Raw genomic sequence first — 16,672 nt, 5'->3', positions numbered from 1 at the left:
TTTAAAATTCTGAGTAAGGGGCAACTGGGTGGTCAGTGTTTGCCTTTGGCTCAGGTAGTGATCCCAGGGTTGTGGGATCGAGTCCTGCATCAAGCTCCCCACAGGGAGCCTGCTTCTCCCTCTATGTCTCTGCCTCTCTCTCTGTGTCTCTCATGAATAAATAAATAAATAAAGCCTTTTAAAATGAATAAGTAAATTCTGAATCAATTTTAGTATAGTGAATTGAAGAAGATATATATATTATAATAATAACATATGATTTTTTAATTGTAATACAGGAATGGCAAACCAGAGCAATGTTATTCACAAAGGTGATTAAAAGTTGGGGGTGCTCATCAAGGTCTTTTGAAATGAGTAGTAAGTTTGGCCACAGTAGGATGAATTCAGAAAAGCTGTCTTATTTTTGTAACTATACTAACAATTTTTTTAAAAACTTGAGAACCTTCACTAATTATAAATATGCCTCCGTTTTTCTAACATAAACCATATAACATAATTCTCAGGATCAATCTGAAGAGAACCACAGAAAAAAAGGGAAAACGTCAGTAAATACTAATGATGACATAACATTAATTAAGCTACATTCCTTAAGTAAAATCACCAAGGTATAGATATGGAGCCCGCGGACTACTGTTTCACAGATAAGAGTGAAATCCATTCACATAATTGATATTTAATAGTGACTATATGATTATATTTGCTTAAATCATACCAGAAAATAATAATTGTTTTTAAGTTAAGGAAGGCATAAAAAGGAATACAAATATGCAAATTTAGAGACTGACTAAAAGAGGAAACTAAATAAAGTATAAAAGTATGAAAAAGTATGCAGCTAAGTCCAGATATAAATTACCAAGACTACACATTCAAGTATTCCAATAAAAGTAAATCTGTGAAGAAAATAAGACAAATATGGAATGATACACAAAAGGAATGAGACACAAGAGGAATGACACACAAAAGGAATATAACTAGAATTGACAGAAATGACAAAATAATCAAATACAAAATGGAAGAAACAACCGAAGCCCATAATTTGGTTTATTCAAACTCAGCTATAGCCAAAGTCTAGAAAGTCAGGATAAAGAGAGCCCCTGGGTGCTCAGTCGACTTGATTTCAGCTCAGGTCATAATCTCTGGGTCATGGGATAGAACTTCACATCAGGCTCCAGGCTGGGCACGGATTCTACCTAAAACTCTCTCTCTCTCTTTCCATCTGCTCCTCCCCCTGCTCATGCACTAAATAAATAAATAATTGTCCTACAAGAAGAGTGATCTCATACTGAAAAGAAGACTCTCACAAGTAGAAATAATTTGACATTTTATGTGTAGAGCAGGGTGCTCTGGAATAAGGAAAGTGTCAAAGTAAGATTATTTTCTTTTTTCTTAAGATTTTATTTATTTATACATGAGACACACAAAGAGAGAGAAAGAGGCAGAGACACAGGCAGAGGGAGAAGCAGGCTCCACGCAGGGAGCCCGACACGGGAATCGACCGGGGGCTCCAGGATCCCACCCTGGGCTGAAGGTGGCGCTAAACCGCTGAGCTACCATGGCTGCCCTCGAAGTAAGATTCTAATAACATCGCTCTATTTCCATCTTCTCATAACCATTTAGATTTATTTTAAAAATTAGTGACATATCATGAACATAACAATGGGAGGCTGTTTTCCCAGCAAAAAAAAAAAACAACACCTGTTCGGTCTTGCAATTGGATTCATCACTTGAGTCCACAACTGGGATAGAACAAACAGGGTGGTGTGGCCACATCTCTTCTCCCCATTACATTTTCTTTCTCTCCCTCCTTCGAGAAAAAATTAATTTTTTACATGGAAAGTCACAGATAAGACCTTATCTTAAGCAGTTAGATGCTTCCATCTACTCACTTTCAACCTCCCTCCTCTCCCTGCTCCCAGGATGGTGTGCTCTATGCCCCTCAACATGTTTTACAAATATTCTTTATTCCTCAAACCATGTTCATCCATGTTATAAAGTACAACACTCTTTGTCAGGTCTCAGCTGAGGCTCTAAGCCGAGGGTTGGCATGATAAAATTTTCTTTTAAAAATATGGGAAGCAGGAATGGAATAGAAGGCAATTATTACAGAAAGTTGTCATCCCTGTATGCTCACAGGGACCGGGGACTCATTCCATTCTCTTTACGGAAGGAGCTATGCAGATTGTGCCCATGCATAAGGATGGGGGATCTCAGAAACCATACAACTGGCCAGCTAATTGCTAAGGGGGCTTTTGTTTATTTGGCTGAGTCAGAGGCTTTTCCTATCTTTTGAAAAGAATAAATTATAATCGTGTCTGGCATCTTACTCGACTACAGGGGTAAAGACTGGAAGTTAAGATAGGTATGAGTAAATGTTATGCCAAAGGAAAAAAACAGCAAGAAGATAGTGACATACTGCAATCTGTGGGCTCCGCTTACACGTTTCTTCCTGTTTTCACTTAAATCCATTACTGACAGCAATGAGCAGGAGTAACTCAGAAAGAAGAAAAGGATTATTAGTCGAGCAAACCTTATCCAAAGGTTTCCTGGTTTGTTTAGAAAGGTCTAGTTTTCAGGGTGAGCAACTGAGTGTTGAGAATTATGAGGAATATTCTTCCTGTTATCTGCTACATGTATTGCTCTAAACACAACATGGATAAATTTCAGTGTATTTTTCTTTCATTTAGTAAAGACAATCCATTTTGAGCATCTCTTTATGAAAATAACTCAGAACACTTTCTGTTGTGTACCTTCTTTCTTTTTAAAGGGTTTGAATAAATTTTTAGCATTAAAACATTTGCAAAGCTTTTAAAACAAGCTTTCTTTCCTTTACAGGCAAAAATGCCATTTTAGTATGCGATTCTTTGATATCACTGATGTCTCTGATAAGTGTCATCATGGTAGAACCTAGGAATATCATTTAAAATTCTTATTTTCCCGGTAGTATTTCATGGAGAGAGGAATGTAATTAATATTTAATCACCATGAATGTGAACATAGTTCTATAGGAATTGAAGTATAGTCTGTTTTAAATACATTTGCCCCTTATTATAACAGATCAGTGGTCAACACATTTCTATCCTGTAACAAGTGTGCAGAACAATAGAATGCCCTAAGTCAGGCACCTGGGTGTTTCAGTTGGTTAATCATTCAACTCAGAGTTATGGCTTAGCTCAGAATTTCGGGTCCTGGGATTGAGTCCCATGTCAGGCTTTGTGCTCAGTGTGAGGTCTACTTGTCTGTCCCTCTCTCTCCTCTGCCTCTTCCCTTGTTCTCTCTCTCTAATAAATAAATAAAATCTTGGGTTGCCTGGGTAGCTCAGTGGTTAAGTATCTGCCTTCGGCTTAAGCCGTGATCCTGGGATCTGGGATCGAGTCCCACATCGGGCTCCCTGCACAGAGCCTGCCTCTCCCTCTGCCTATGTCTCTGCCTCTCTCTCTGTGTGTGTCTCTCATGAATAATAAAATCTTTTTTAACAAATTCTTAAAAAAAAGAAAAAAGAATACCGTAAGTCATGACTATATTAAGGAAAATTGAACAGGGTCATAACTTTAATTTCCTCTCTGAAATTGGTTAAAGCTAGGTATTATAAGGAGAAAAGCTATAGATTATTCTTACTTCTTCAAAAGCCATTTATTTGTAAAGCATACTAACCAACTTAGCCCAATAATTGAGATGCAGCAGGGCAATTATTGGTAGTGAAAGCTTGATCACAGCCTTGCAGCTTCCTGGCCTTTAAACCTGGATCTCTATCAGATTCTGAATGAGGTATTGTTTTAATAGTTATTGGTCCATTTAAACATTATTGGATCAGTCGTGATCATTGCCTGCCAAGATGCCCTACTCCCTCTTCTTTTTGACTTGTAGAGTTTTTTTGATCATTGCTCTGGATCTTTCCTTTTGTTGAGAAAATCACAGCTCTTGACAAGATTTGGATTTCTCTAGAGCCATGCTTTGCTATTTGGATTGCTTATCACAGGAACAAATTTATATGTCAATCTTGCTCTACCCTGGATCATAACACTACTCTGACCTGTACTTGACAAGAGACCAGCAGTTAATTACCACAATCAAGAGAGAAAATACAGAGCCTACACCATCTCTTAGGCTCTGTATTGCAGAGACTGACTAAACATTGGTCCTTGTAATAGGAATCTTAACAAATGAGAGCTTTGTCTACTGCAGATAAAATTTCCTAATTTGAGTTACTATGAATAGGAAGTATCTCAAGAGCTCTGAAGTCTGAACCTTTTTCATAATGACCCAAGGAACCAATCTTTCATGACTGCAAGTCCTGTAGCAATCTCAATTCATAGACCATAACCATAGGCGTCACCATAATTACCCTAATGGGACGTTGAAAGTCTGACATTATTACTTTTAGTTGAAGCCACCACTTAGACTGCTTTTTGAGCCAATTGTTTCCATATTTGGTCGAGCATAATCATCTAAACCATATCTAGAGTTCTGTCTTATTAAAATGGAGCCTCAGTATAAAATAGCATGTCATTTTAGATTTTCATAGTATTATAAAATAACAGATATTCATTTTGCTTTTCCTCCCCAAAAGAACCCCCCTTAACATAGACAAACAGACTATATAAGGTTAGACTTTATGTGTGCAGAACATAATAATAATACAAGAAAAAGGAATTTCATGGATGTAAACAGCTTTGATATTTTTTTTAAAAAACTTTTTATTACAAATTCAACTTTTCCACTACTATTTGTTTAAAATAAATCCCTTGAAATTCAGTTGTCATTGATCCTTGGTTCCTTTCTTAGGGTCAGAAATTTTTAAATTCAATTTAATATGGAAGCTTTCTTCCATTTAGTAAGGAGAAGCACCACATAAGAGCTAAATTTTCAGATGTCTCACTGAATTCACGCACAGCCATTTTAAGAATGTCTGAACACTTGCTGGTTACCTGGTTTGGACATCCTTCAAATGAAACAAGGAGGAAAGTTCTCCTCACTGAAAGAGTTATTTTCTCTTCCTTTTGCTTCAAGGAAATAGTGCCTACACTCAGTCCATGGTCCCCCCTATTTTCCTATAACATCACATCTCATTTTGTAGCTCAGCTTTTTTTAAAGAAAAATGAAATGAGTGAAGAGACTATTATTTCTCATCAATTTCTCTGGAAAAGCAGACATTTAAAACTGTTTCACTGACTGAAAACATTCCTTTATTTCTCCTGTCAGCTTTACTGTCTTTATACAAGTTTCCTGAGCACGTTATGAAGCCTTGGAGGCTTGTCTCAGATGAAACCGCTGCTCCTGGCCAAAAGGAGTCTCTTATTCTCCACATTTCTACCACCGCCCCTGGGCAGAGTATCAGTGAGCACAGACTTCTGCCTATCTGCAGGGTTAGGGCTTCCTATGTCCAACAGCACATCAGTCTGAAAAAATCCATTAATTCTAAAGCCAAGCACTATTTTTCAACTCCATTATCACCTTCTACCCTTTTTAAGAAAAAATGTTTATTGTACAAATGTTTGAGAATACAATACAAAAATAAAAGTCACCAATAGCCTCAAATCCAAAGATGACCACTGTGGTTCATAACTTCAGGTTTATCTTTCAGAAATAAAATATATGTCATCTCTTTGTTTTCAAAATTTATATCACACTATAGCACAGTTTCAGAAATTAACTTTGTTCATTTAATGCATTTTTGTACTTGCCCATGACTTTTTAGTAACCATGCCATGTTTCATTGGACAATGGCCCATAATTCCCTTGAACTGCCCCCTTTTTTTGGGACATTAAGGTTTTCTTTTATTTAAGATTTTATTTATTCATGAGAGACACACAGAGAGAGGCAGAGACACAGGCAGAGGGAGAACCAGGTTCCCTGCAGAGAGCCTGATGCAGGACTCTATCCTAGGACCCCGAGATCCAACCTGAGCCAAAGGCAGACACTAAACCACTGAGCCACCCAGGTGCCCCAAGGTTTTCTTAAATTGTTTGCTATTATAGAGCAGAGGTAATGTCACAGTCTGGAAGTTCACCAGCAAGGGAGGAAGGTTCCTGTCCCTTTGACAACATTAGGCTTTATGACTGATGATTAATAGCACTTTTAGTTCTGCTTGCTTGTGTTCTTAATATTAGGCATGTGGATCTTCAGTGAAAGAGGAAGAGGTAGAAAGAGAAGTTACAGAAAGAAGGAAGGAGAACAGAGAAGAAACAACCATAGAGTGCTTTCCTTGGGTCACATTCCACTGAAAGCTTTTCATCACTAACTCGTTTAACCTTTACAATAAGTCTTGACTTACCACCTTATGTGGTACAATTATTATCTCATCTTAAAGATGATAAATTTGAGAAAAGAGAGGTTATTGGGCCCACAGGCTATATACAGTTTGAGTATCTTTATACCAAAAAGTTGTCTAACCTAGGAAGATTTGCTTAACTTCTCAGAAACTTTATTTTCTCATTTATGAAATTAGGAAGATGTTCAGCTCTCTTAAAATTCGAAGAGTCTATGACTCTAGAAAGAAGTGCCAAAAGTACATTGCAGTCAGGCATCTCCACAATCGAATAGGAAAGTGCCAGGCCACTTACAGAGGACTCACAAAAGGGGACAAAAACTTGTTCTACAATCATTAGTCAATACCCACCCTGAGGAAGTAAAAAGATGAAGGTTGCAGAAGGAAGTGTTTCCCTGGAAAAGGTCCTCTGTGTGCTACAGCAACGTCCCTAACATACCCCTTCCGCTCCACCTACACCTTTTCCCACTTTGGAGAGGGGAGTCCTTTCTTCTGACCTTCAGTTACATGAGAGGATTTTCCTGGGGGCAACTCAGAGTTGTCTTTTGGAATTTAAGGAATTACAGTAAAATGGTGCCTCGTTTTTGGCCAACTGCTAGCTGAAACCCTTTGTGGCAATAATGAAAAGGTAGAATTCAGGAAATGCCTGCATTACCACCCACAGAAGTTCAAGTGTGTGTTTTGTGTTGTCTGTTAAGTCCAAATGTGAAGCCCGCTATAAGACATCTGCCTGGGCACTGGCCAGGGTAAGGCTATCTCAGCAGAGAGAGGCCAGAGTAGTAATGGGACGGAGGAGGGTGTTACAAGCTATTTGCATGGGAGCTTCTTACTACTCAAAGGATTTAGGGGCAGCCCAGGTAGCTCAGTGGTTTAGCGCCGCCTGCAGCCCAGGGCCTGATCCTAGAGACCGGGAATCAAGTCCCACGTCAGGCTCTCTGCATGGAGCTTACTTCTCCCTCTGCCTGTGTTTAAAAAAATAATAATAACAAAATAAAGGTCTTATTTAAAAAAACAAAGGATTTAGTCTGAGAACTCAGGAAAGATGATCACAGATGTTCCCATAAGACAATACTTCAGTTTCAAATGCCTTCCAAGGCCAAGAGAAACGAATGGCAGTTTTCCTCAGTACCATCTTCACCCCTTACCTCCTCTGCCTACTAGCTTCCAACCCTGGAGGGCCAGGGCAGCCTAGCAAGTAGGGGAGGAACAGACATGAAGCAGGTAAATGAAAAAGTTGGCCACATGGTCATTCTGTGTCAGCTTGCAGCCACAGCTGACACAAGCCGAAAAAACAGAACAAAGTCTAGGATTGGGATTTGATACTGCACTGAACATGTTAATTAGTGAAATGAAGTTATCCTAATATACAATAGTGACTGGCGGACATTCCATTATCTGAAAGTGACAAGAAAAGTCACCAAACCTACTCAATTTTTTATCCAAAGAGAAAAAAAAAAAAAAAAAAAACTAGTGCCCCGAGCAGGTTAAAAGAGGCAGTGGGAGGAAAACAAAGTGGCTTTACAGTGGTACCCTACCCTACGGAGTTCCATTTTTTTCCACAAATAGGTTGATTTACATGTATCAAAAGAATCAAAAGACCTCCTCGGCTTGAACATGAATATGTCTACTGCTGGTTTTAAGTGGGTTTCAGCATACTCAACGAACTGGTGGGGTAGGCCTGCTAGGCATCCCTTTGCTGGGACACTCTCAGGAAGATAAACTATCTTAGAAAAAGAGGAAAAACAGGTTGACACAGTGACAAAGCTCTGTTCCTCAGGGTGAAGAGGAGATTCCAATATGGTGTTTGTCAGATTTTTCTGCTGCCCTCTCCAGACTCATGTAGTATATAAGTAGAGAATGAAGGAGAAGGCTGTATAAAAGTGAAAGATTTGGGGCAGCCTGGGTGGCTCAGCGGTTTAGCGCCGCCTTCAGCCCAGGGAGTGATCCTGGAGTCCCGGGATCGAGTCCCACATCGGGCTCCCTGCATGGAGCCTGCTTCTCCCTCTGCCTCTCTCTCTCTGTGGGTGTGTCTCTCATGAATAAATAAAATTTAAAAAAAAAGTTAAAGATCTGTCTCTAAGGGTTCCTCTCCTTTTTGTCCTTGCCATGGCTCACTAGGACTGGAGTGTATTAAATTATGGGCTTAATTAATTAATTAATTCTGGGCCATAAATAAATAAATTCTGGGCGATTAATTAATTAATTAATTCTGGGCCATATGACATGCTTGGGCCAAAGGGATGCGGCCCGAAGTTACAGTATTTTCTGAAGTCTTAGGGGGCATCATGTCTCCACTCAGTACTCAATCCACCGTTTCCACAAAACAACATTCCCCAGGTGACTACTACTGGACCCAAAGGAGATGATGTGACGCATGATACATGGAGTAACCGAATCTCAACCTGCAAACTGCGCCCAGACAATGCGGCCTGAATCCGGCAGAGCCAGAGCCAAGCCACGAACTCGGGAGTAAAGGGGAAATGTTGATCGTTGAGAGCCGCACATATGTTGGCGTTGTTTGCTGGGCAGCACGGCCACAGTGAAACACAAAACTGATCAATACAAGCGATTTGTATAAAAGCGCCGCCAGGCATCGGGGCCTCTAACCGGAGGGCCTGTGTCTTGCTTCAACGCCGTCTGACGGAACAGGCCCGGCTTTCCCCTCCTCCGGCCTCCACACTCTTTTCCAGTCGCAGCCTTTGGAGCCATCTTCTCGGCCATCCTCCGCCTCTGGGACCAGCCGACGCCGCACTCTGCGCTTAGCTCGTCGCTGCCCATCAGCCCGTCCGCCGAGGCTCCCCGGGTTCCCCACAGCCTTACCGCACTGAGGCGAGTGCTGACAACCGTCTGCTCAACACGCGCGTGCGGCCTCCACGCCTACCTCTCCCTGGGCCTCCGGGCCTCTGTGGAGACGTAGTAGCTGCGGTGGCCGGGCAGCGGGTGGGGTGAGGGCAGCTTCTTCTTCACAGGGGGGCCGAGCGTCTCTCCAGGACGTGGGGTCAGCGCGGGGCCGCGCCCTCTTCCAGGCGGGGAGGCAGCGAATCCCAGGCCGCGGAAGCCGGAGCGCCTGAAAACGGGCCCTCGAGCGCCAGCAACGTCACTTCCGGGAAATGGCGGCCGCCTGAGTGGCGGGGGCTGCCGGGCGCGGGGGCTGCCGGGCACTAGCCGCGGGGGCTGCCGGGCACTAGCCGCAGAGGCCCAGGTCTCCCGGAAACGTCCGCCATCAAGCACCGCTAGGAGCCACTCCTGCAGCACGCGGCAGCTTTTATTTTATTTTATTTTTTAAGATTTTATTTATTTATCCATGAGACACAGAGAGATGCAGAGAAAGAGGCAGAGGCACAGGCAGAGGGAGAAGCAGGCCCCACGCAGGGAGCCCGACGCGGGACTCGATCCCGGGTCTCCAGGACCACCACCCGGGCCGAAGGCAGGCGCTACACCGCTGAGCCACCCGGGCTGCCCACGAGGCAGCTTTTAAACTACCCCGGGCCGTCGCCCAGGCCGTGGGCCAAATGGGAGCAATGAAGCTCCTGCCACACTGCAGTCAGGAGGGGTTCGCCCCTCGTGTCGTTGCTGAACGCTCAGAGCTGTGGCATCCTGGGTAATCCAGGGCTGTCGCGGTGGCAGGAGGGCCTGGGGGCGAACATAGTGTCCGGGAAAGTGCAAGGCCTCTGCCGCACCAGCACCCAGTGCCTGCTGCCTGGAAACAGGTGGCAATGACCGACAAGCTTTCATGGGCATTCAGTGACAAGAAGTGGTGGAAATGTGTGTACTGAGATGCTTAACAGACACATAGAAGGTGGGAAATGGGGAGGACAACCCTACAGATGCCACACTGTGGCTGACCATGCTTCTGCATGACCTGATGTGGTACACGCACTATGATCTTCCCCCATAGACATGTGGTCCTGCAATACCGGAAAGAGCCAGAAGCAAAGAAATACAGGTTGCATGTCTGTCACTGCAATGGATTTTACCAAAAGCACCAAAGTCTCGGATAAAGGCAAAAGACAAATCCATTGCATTTATAAATGCCCATGTTTATATATGTGCATTCCAAATAGTAGCCGGAAGCCTGGTATTTCCAACGATGGATTCAAGATCTCAAAAGGGTGAAAAAAAAAATGGGATGAAATAAACAAAATGAAATTTACGAAAACTTTGCATTGAGGTTCAGGAAATCAGGCGACCAAATTCACATGAAGGAATGTGAGATTATAAGAAAAAAGGTCAGGAGACATTATACTATAAGCCCATGCGATTTATAATAAAGCTAATGCAGTCTTATATTGTATTAATAAAAGTGTAATGTCCAGATGAAAGATGGGAATAGTTTTTCAGGACTCAGCACTGGATATAGTATGGTTCTCAGTTAAATTAAATTGTCAGCATTTATCCATCTACTTTGTGCAAGTCATTCTGCTAGATGTGGCATCATGAGAGTGTACAGTGGCAAAACGGAATGACTCCAAAGTACTACAATCAGGAAGGTAAGGGGTCTGGAAGCTATAACATAACAGGAATTGTTGAAGGGAAAAAAGGTGGTTAGCCTGAAAAGGGATGATTTGATGAGGAAATTAATGACAATTATCTTCAAATATATGAACCTCTATTCTTTGAAATATTGAATAAACTTAGGTTTTGAGACTCCAGAGAATAACCCAAGGCCAATGAGTAGATATTATAAAGTCAAATTTTCATACCATATAAAGGGAACATTTACAGTTAAGACTATTGAAAAAGTCTGGGCAGCCCGGGTGGCTCAGCGGTTTAGCGCCTGCCTTCAGCCCAGGGTGTGATCCTGGAGACCCAGGATCAAGTCCCTCATAGGGCTCCCTGCATGGAGCCTGCTTCTCCCTCTGCCTGTGTCTCTCTACCTCTCTCTCTCTCTCTGCGTCTCTCATGAATAAATAAATAAAACCTTAAAAAAAAAAAAGACTATTGAAAAAGTCAAATTGGCCCTCTCACAAAGGAGTGAGGCTTCTATGCCTAGAGGTATGTAAGCAGATGTACAGTGGCCATATTGTAAAGGGATTTCTGTATAGAGTACCCTCTGTATGGCTCTCTCTCTCCAAACTCAAGCAAACCATGAAGATTTCTTTTCATTTACCACTTCCCTGGTGGTAAAACAATCTTCATAGAATCCCTCTGCTTTGTCATCCAGAGGGATATACATGAGAAACAATCCATATAAGAATTTTCCCACGTTTACAAGAGCATTTAATTTGCTTGTGTGATATTTTCTTATGTGCCCCTTGGAGAAGTAAGCTCAGGAACAGCCAGGGTTGTGTTTGAGTGTATGTGTGTGTGAGCTTTGTAATTCTGTATAGATGGATGGTGGGTTGATAGAGACAGAAGAGCTAGTGGGTGGGGTGGGGGGAGGGGGTTGAGTAAGAGACCAAGACAAAGAGGAGAGGAGAGGAGAGGAGAGGAGAGGAGAGGAGAGGAGAGGAGAGGAGAGGAGAGGAGAGGAGAGGAGAGGGAAGGAGAGGAAAGAAGGGAAGAGAGAGCATATGTAGCCAAGAGGGTAAAAATTGCCATTTAAATCTGCACAACTAGAGTCCTCATCTCCTAGGAGAATGGAATAATTTTCCCCCCATGTGTGTTTAAAAAAAACGACTTCCTAAATATAAAAAAGTGAAGCATTCAGGCACCATCAGCCAGAGAAGTTGAACAAATAAAACTGAATTATTTAGCAGAATATTTAAGAAGTTTAAGATTCCAGAATAGGGACATGACAAAGGGTCTGGGGAAGAAAAAGGAGAGGAAAATGCTCAGTGAGGACACTGGATACCGTGGCCCCCTGTGAGCAAAGCTGGTGGGGTGAGCTGAGGATAGGGATGTCCTAGAGGTAATTATAGCAGGGATGAAATAATTATTCTTTACTCCCAAAACACCACAGCACAGGTCAGCTGTTCATGCAATCATGTTAGGAAAGGCCTTTTGGGGGGTGAAACAATATGTTTGGTATTATAGGACAGTCCTAGGCATGATGGTTACAGAATGCCCAAGAGTTGAGAATGTGGCAGACACAGGAAAGTAGAGTAAGAGAAGACAATGATAAATTTAGATCCCACAAAGATCTCTGAAGTATTGAGATGTATAGAGCTTCTCATAGGGTTTCCTGGTCTCATGATGGGAGTTAGAGTAATTTATTTAAATCCTAATGGTCAAGGCTATCCCCACAAACTAGAGGATTTGGAACATGCCACCAATGGCAATTGTTTTTAATAGAGCAAAAAAACCAAGAGGTACCACTATCTGTAAGCAGGCTGATGCACTATCTGGTTCCCCTAAGCTGAGCAAGTAAGAAAATGAGAAAGAAATCAAATAATCAGGGTCTACTTTGAAATAGTTTGCAGGCCTACATTTATTGTTAATGGATTGTTCACGAGAACTACAAGTTAATAAAAGAAATCCAATAAACATCATTCATATTTTTGAGAACTTTGTTTTGCTGCGTAGGAGAGTTACAAAAAGTATATGAAACTTGGTGCAGACATTATGGAAAACAGCATGAAAGTATCTCAGAAAATTAAAAATGAACTACCATATGATCCAGAAATTCTACTTCTGAGTATTTATCTGGAGGAAATGAAAACACTAATTCAAAAAGATATCTGCACTTCCATAGTCATTGCAGCATTATTTACAGTAGCTAAGACATGGAAGCAATCTAACTGTCCATTGATAGATGAATGGATAAAGAAAATGTGTGCTTATGTATATATGAATGAGTGTGTGTATATGTATGTAAATGTATATATGTGTATATATATGTATACATATGTATGTATATATGTATGTATACATATATATACATACATACATACAATGGAATATTTTTCAAGATTTTTTTTTAAAAAGGAACTCTTGTCATTTGTAACAACATAGAATGGAGCTTGAGGGCATTATGCTAAGTGAAATAAGAGAAAGACAAATACCTTATGATCTCACCTATATGCAGAATCACAAACAAACAAACAAGAACAACAATAAAAAATGAGATCACAGGGGATCCCTGGTGGCTCAGTGGTTTAGTGCCTGCTTTGGGCCCAGGGGTGATCCTGGAGTTCTGGCATCGAGTCCCGTGTCGGGCTCCCTGTGAGGGGCCTGCTTCTCCTTCTGCCTGTGTCTCTGCCTCTCTCTCTCTCTCTCTTTCTCTCTCTCTCTCATGAATAAATAAATAATATCTTTTTAAAAAATGAGATCACAGATACAGTGAACACATTGGTGGTTCTCAGAGGTAGGCAGGTGGGGATGGGCAAAATGGGTGAAGGGGGTCAAAAGTTGCAAACTTCTATTTATAAAACAAATGTCATGGGATGCAATATACAGCATGGTGACTATAGTTAATAACATTGTTTTTGAAAGCTGCTAAGAGAGACAATATTAATAGTTCTCATTACAAGAAAAAAATTATAACTATGTGAGATAATAGTTGTTCATTATCATTGTGGTGATAATCTCACAATATATACAAATATGGAATCATTATGTTGTAAGCAAAACTAATACAATGCTATATGTCAACTATATCTCAATAAAATAAATAAAATTCTAAAATTAAACAAGTAAATAAATAAATGGGTTATCTTAGAAATAACTCTATTTTTTCCCCAGTAGCTGACAGTATGAGCAAATATTCAAAGTTAATTTGATTGCTCCTATTTCCTGGCTATATCTAGTCCCATTTCCTCCTATTGATCTGGCCTACAACATCTTATAAAACTTGATTGGTCTCATGATGCTCACTAGACTGTGGGAACAGATAACATGATGGTCTTTTCCTGTGAAAGGGAAGGGTATTCTGACAGACTTTTTAAAGCCAAAACCTCCTCTCACATTGCAACATTTGGCCATCCTCCTCTGTGTCTGGCTCTCTCTTACTCATAACCCGTACATACCATGATAAGCAATAGGCTTATTATATGGACAAAGCTTGCATACTAATATGACCTTCACCAGGAAGCTGGAGATGTGTGTTTTTGTGATCTTGTTCATACACTATTGTGATGAAAAGCAGATGATTCATTCCCAAAAGTGAGTCTGCAGCTAGATGTCCAGGAATCATTTAGGGAAGTTTGTATTAAATAAATTTCTGTATAGCATCCCCTCAAAATTACAATTTGTAGATTTGAGTTAGGGTCTAACACAGTGATTTGTTTTTCTTTCTTTCAACTTTCTGGGTTATTTTGATCTGCAGACCAACTTGGAGATCATCCGTTTATAGAATCCACCAAAATCCTGAAAAGGCTTCTGAGGATCCAGGCTCTCCTGATGTGTTGGAATCAATGGTATTCCTTGGAATTTCTCACAAGATTAAAATCAAAATTAAATTACCTCTATATACTCTAGGAAGAAAATTAAAGCCAAACATTTTGAGACAAAAGGGAACAGGTTATCACTTCTGACTCTGCTTAACAATTAAAAAATGTCATGTGTTAGAGGGATCCATAAAAGTCTAATCTAGAAGGAAACAGAAGACCTAATAGATAAGAGAAGCATAATTAGAATCCAATTTCTTAAAAAGGGAACCCAGTCCAATTCCAACCAAATATCCCATTTTAAATCTTCCTCAACAATATATTTGAAAATATTTTACAAAATGCAACATGTTCTTCCATAAAGCCCATTTATTTCATAAAAAGAACTAAGGATGTGAGAGATGGTTTCATCCTTAAAGTCATCCAAGGAAGAAGTAGCCTGAGAAATTTTTAACTCAATATTCTACAAATGGGTGAATAGAATAACTTCTGGCAATGCAACATGGACTTTGGGTCTTCACAGTGATTACTTCTCCTTCTTTCCTTCTTTCCTTCCCTCCTTGCTTCCTTTCTTCCTTCCTTCTTTCCTTTTTTCTTTCTTTCCTTCCCCCCTCATTCTCTTCCTTCCTCTCCTTCTTCAACTACCAAAGTAATGCATACTTAATGATTCAAACAAGTATATATGCTGAAAAAGGGAGAATTTCTCCCATTTCCTTACCTCATCTTCCCTTGAAGGTAATCAGGTAATATTTAGAGTCTACTTAGAATCTTTCTATATTATGTTAAGCCAAGCTGCTATAACAAAATACCATAGACCAAATACCTTAAACAATAGATATTTATTTCTCACAGTTCTGAAGTCTGGGAAGTCTGAGATCAGGGTATCACTATGGTTGGGTTCTGGTGAGATCTCTTTCCCTGTTTTGCAGATGGCTGACTGCTCACTTGTCCTCACATGGCAGAGAGAATGAGCTCTGCTCTCTTTCTCTTCTCATAGGGACATTAATTGATCATGACCACCCTCAGAACATCATCTAAATGTAACTACCTCCCAAAAGCCCAACCTTCAGATACTATCACATTAGAGATTAAGGCTTTAACATATGAATTTTGGGAAAATACATTCAGTCTATAACATACATCTTCTATTCATTTATACATGTAAATAAGTATATATTGTTTTTATTTAAAAATAGGAATATGCTGTACATACCCTTCTAAAGTAGCTTAAAAAATTTAAATATATATAATGGACACCTTTCCATGTCAGTTCTTATAGATTTATGTCACATTGTTAAATAGCTATGTGATATTCCACAGTATGGCATTTCCAAAATATGTTTAATCATTTGCCTATTGACTGAATTTAAATGGCTTTCTATTTCTGTCCATTACAAATAATCTTGCAATTAACATATATGACCTTATTAGTATGTGACAATATTTTATAAAATAGAATAGAGTCCTAGAAAAGAGATGAAGAGGTGGTGAGCAGTCCTAGGAAGCATGCATTTAAGTTTCAGATGGACACTGCCTAATGGTCCTCAGCACACCATCCCATTTTCATTCTCACCCAGAAGCCCTTCTGTTCATATCCTTGTACCAACAATCTTTTATACTTAAAACATATATCCCATTATATGACATAATTAATGTAAATATTCAAAAATAGTATTTTTATAATAAAATTGAGATAAAGATTTAATCCATAATGCATCATGCTTGTCAATATGTTGCTTTATGATTAACCACAATGATTTTGTGCTAAATGCCTTTCTGTGCATATGAGTTCTTACAAGACTATCACACGACACCACACAAACTACTAAAAATTGTAACTCTCAAAATGCTAGGACACATTTGGTATAATGAGAAAGTTAAGAAGAGCTGGATGTTACCAGCTGGGTCCCTGGATTTCAGGATCGGCAGCAAAGAACACAAAAACATGAGTACCTTCACCTATACCTCACATCTCGCAGCCAGGGGAGGCAATATACCAAATTTATTCTGACGGCAAAAAATGTCACTTGGTGGATAAAATTGAGAAAAAATATTAGCCTGAAGGAACATCTGCTGCCATCACAATGAAATACTGGCGCATAGACCATTTTAAGTTGACTCAACACCTACAACAATGAA

At 40.3% G+C, this 16,672-nt stretch overlaps 1 long non-coding RNA gene across 11 annotated transcripts in view; it reads right to left on the bottom strand.

The window, feature by feature from the left end:
• The window catches only part of LOC112661066 (uncharacterized), a 122,238-nt gene extending 112,894 nt beyond the window's left edge, over positions 1–9,344 (bottom strand). For 5 of the 11 annotated variants that reach the window (XR_007405136.1, XR_007405140.1, XR_007405142.1 and 2 more), the window contains exon 1: positions 9,148–9,344. This is a non-coding gene — a long non-coding RNA (uncharacterized LOC112661066). The other 6 variants (XR_007405135.1, XR_007405138.1, XR_007405139.1 and 3 more) reach the window with 4 other exon arrangements.
• Positions 9,345–16,672: the final 7,328 nt, after the last annotated feature.

This window comes from Canis lupus, chromosome 23 (assembly GCF_003254725.2).
Source record: "Canis lupus dingo isolate Sandy chromosome 23, ASM325472v2, whole genome shotgun sequence".
NCBI classification, from domain to species: domain Eukaryota; kingdom Metazoa; phylum Chordata; class Mammalia; order Carnivora; family Canidae; genus Canis; species Canis lupus.
This window is presented reverse-complemented; position numbering and strand designations above follow the sequence as displayed.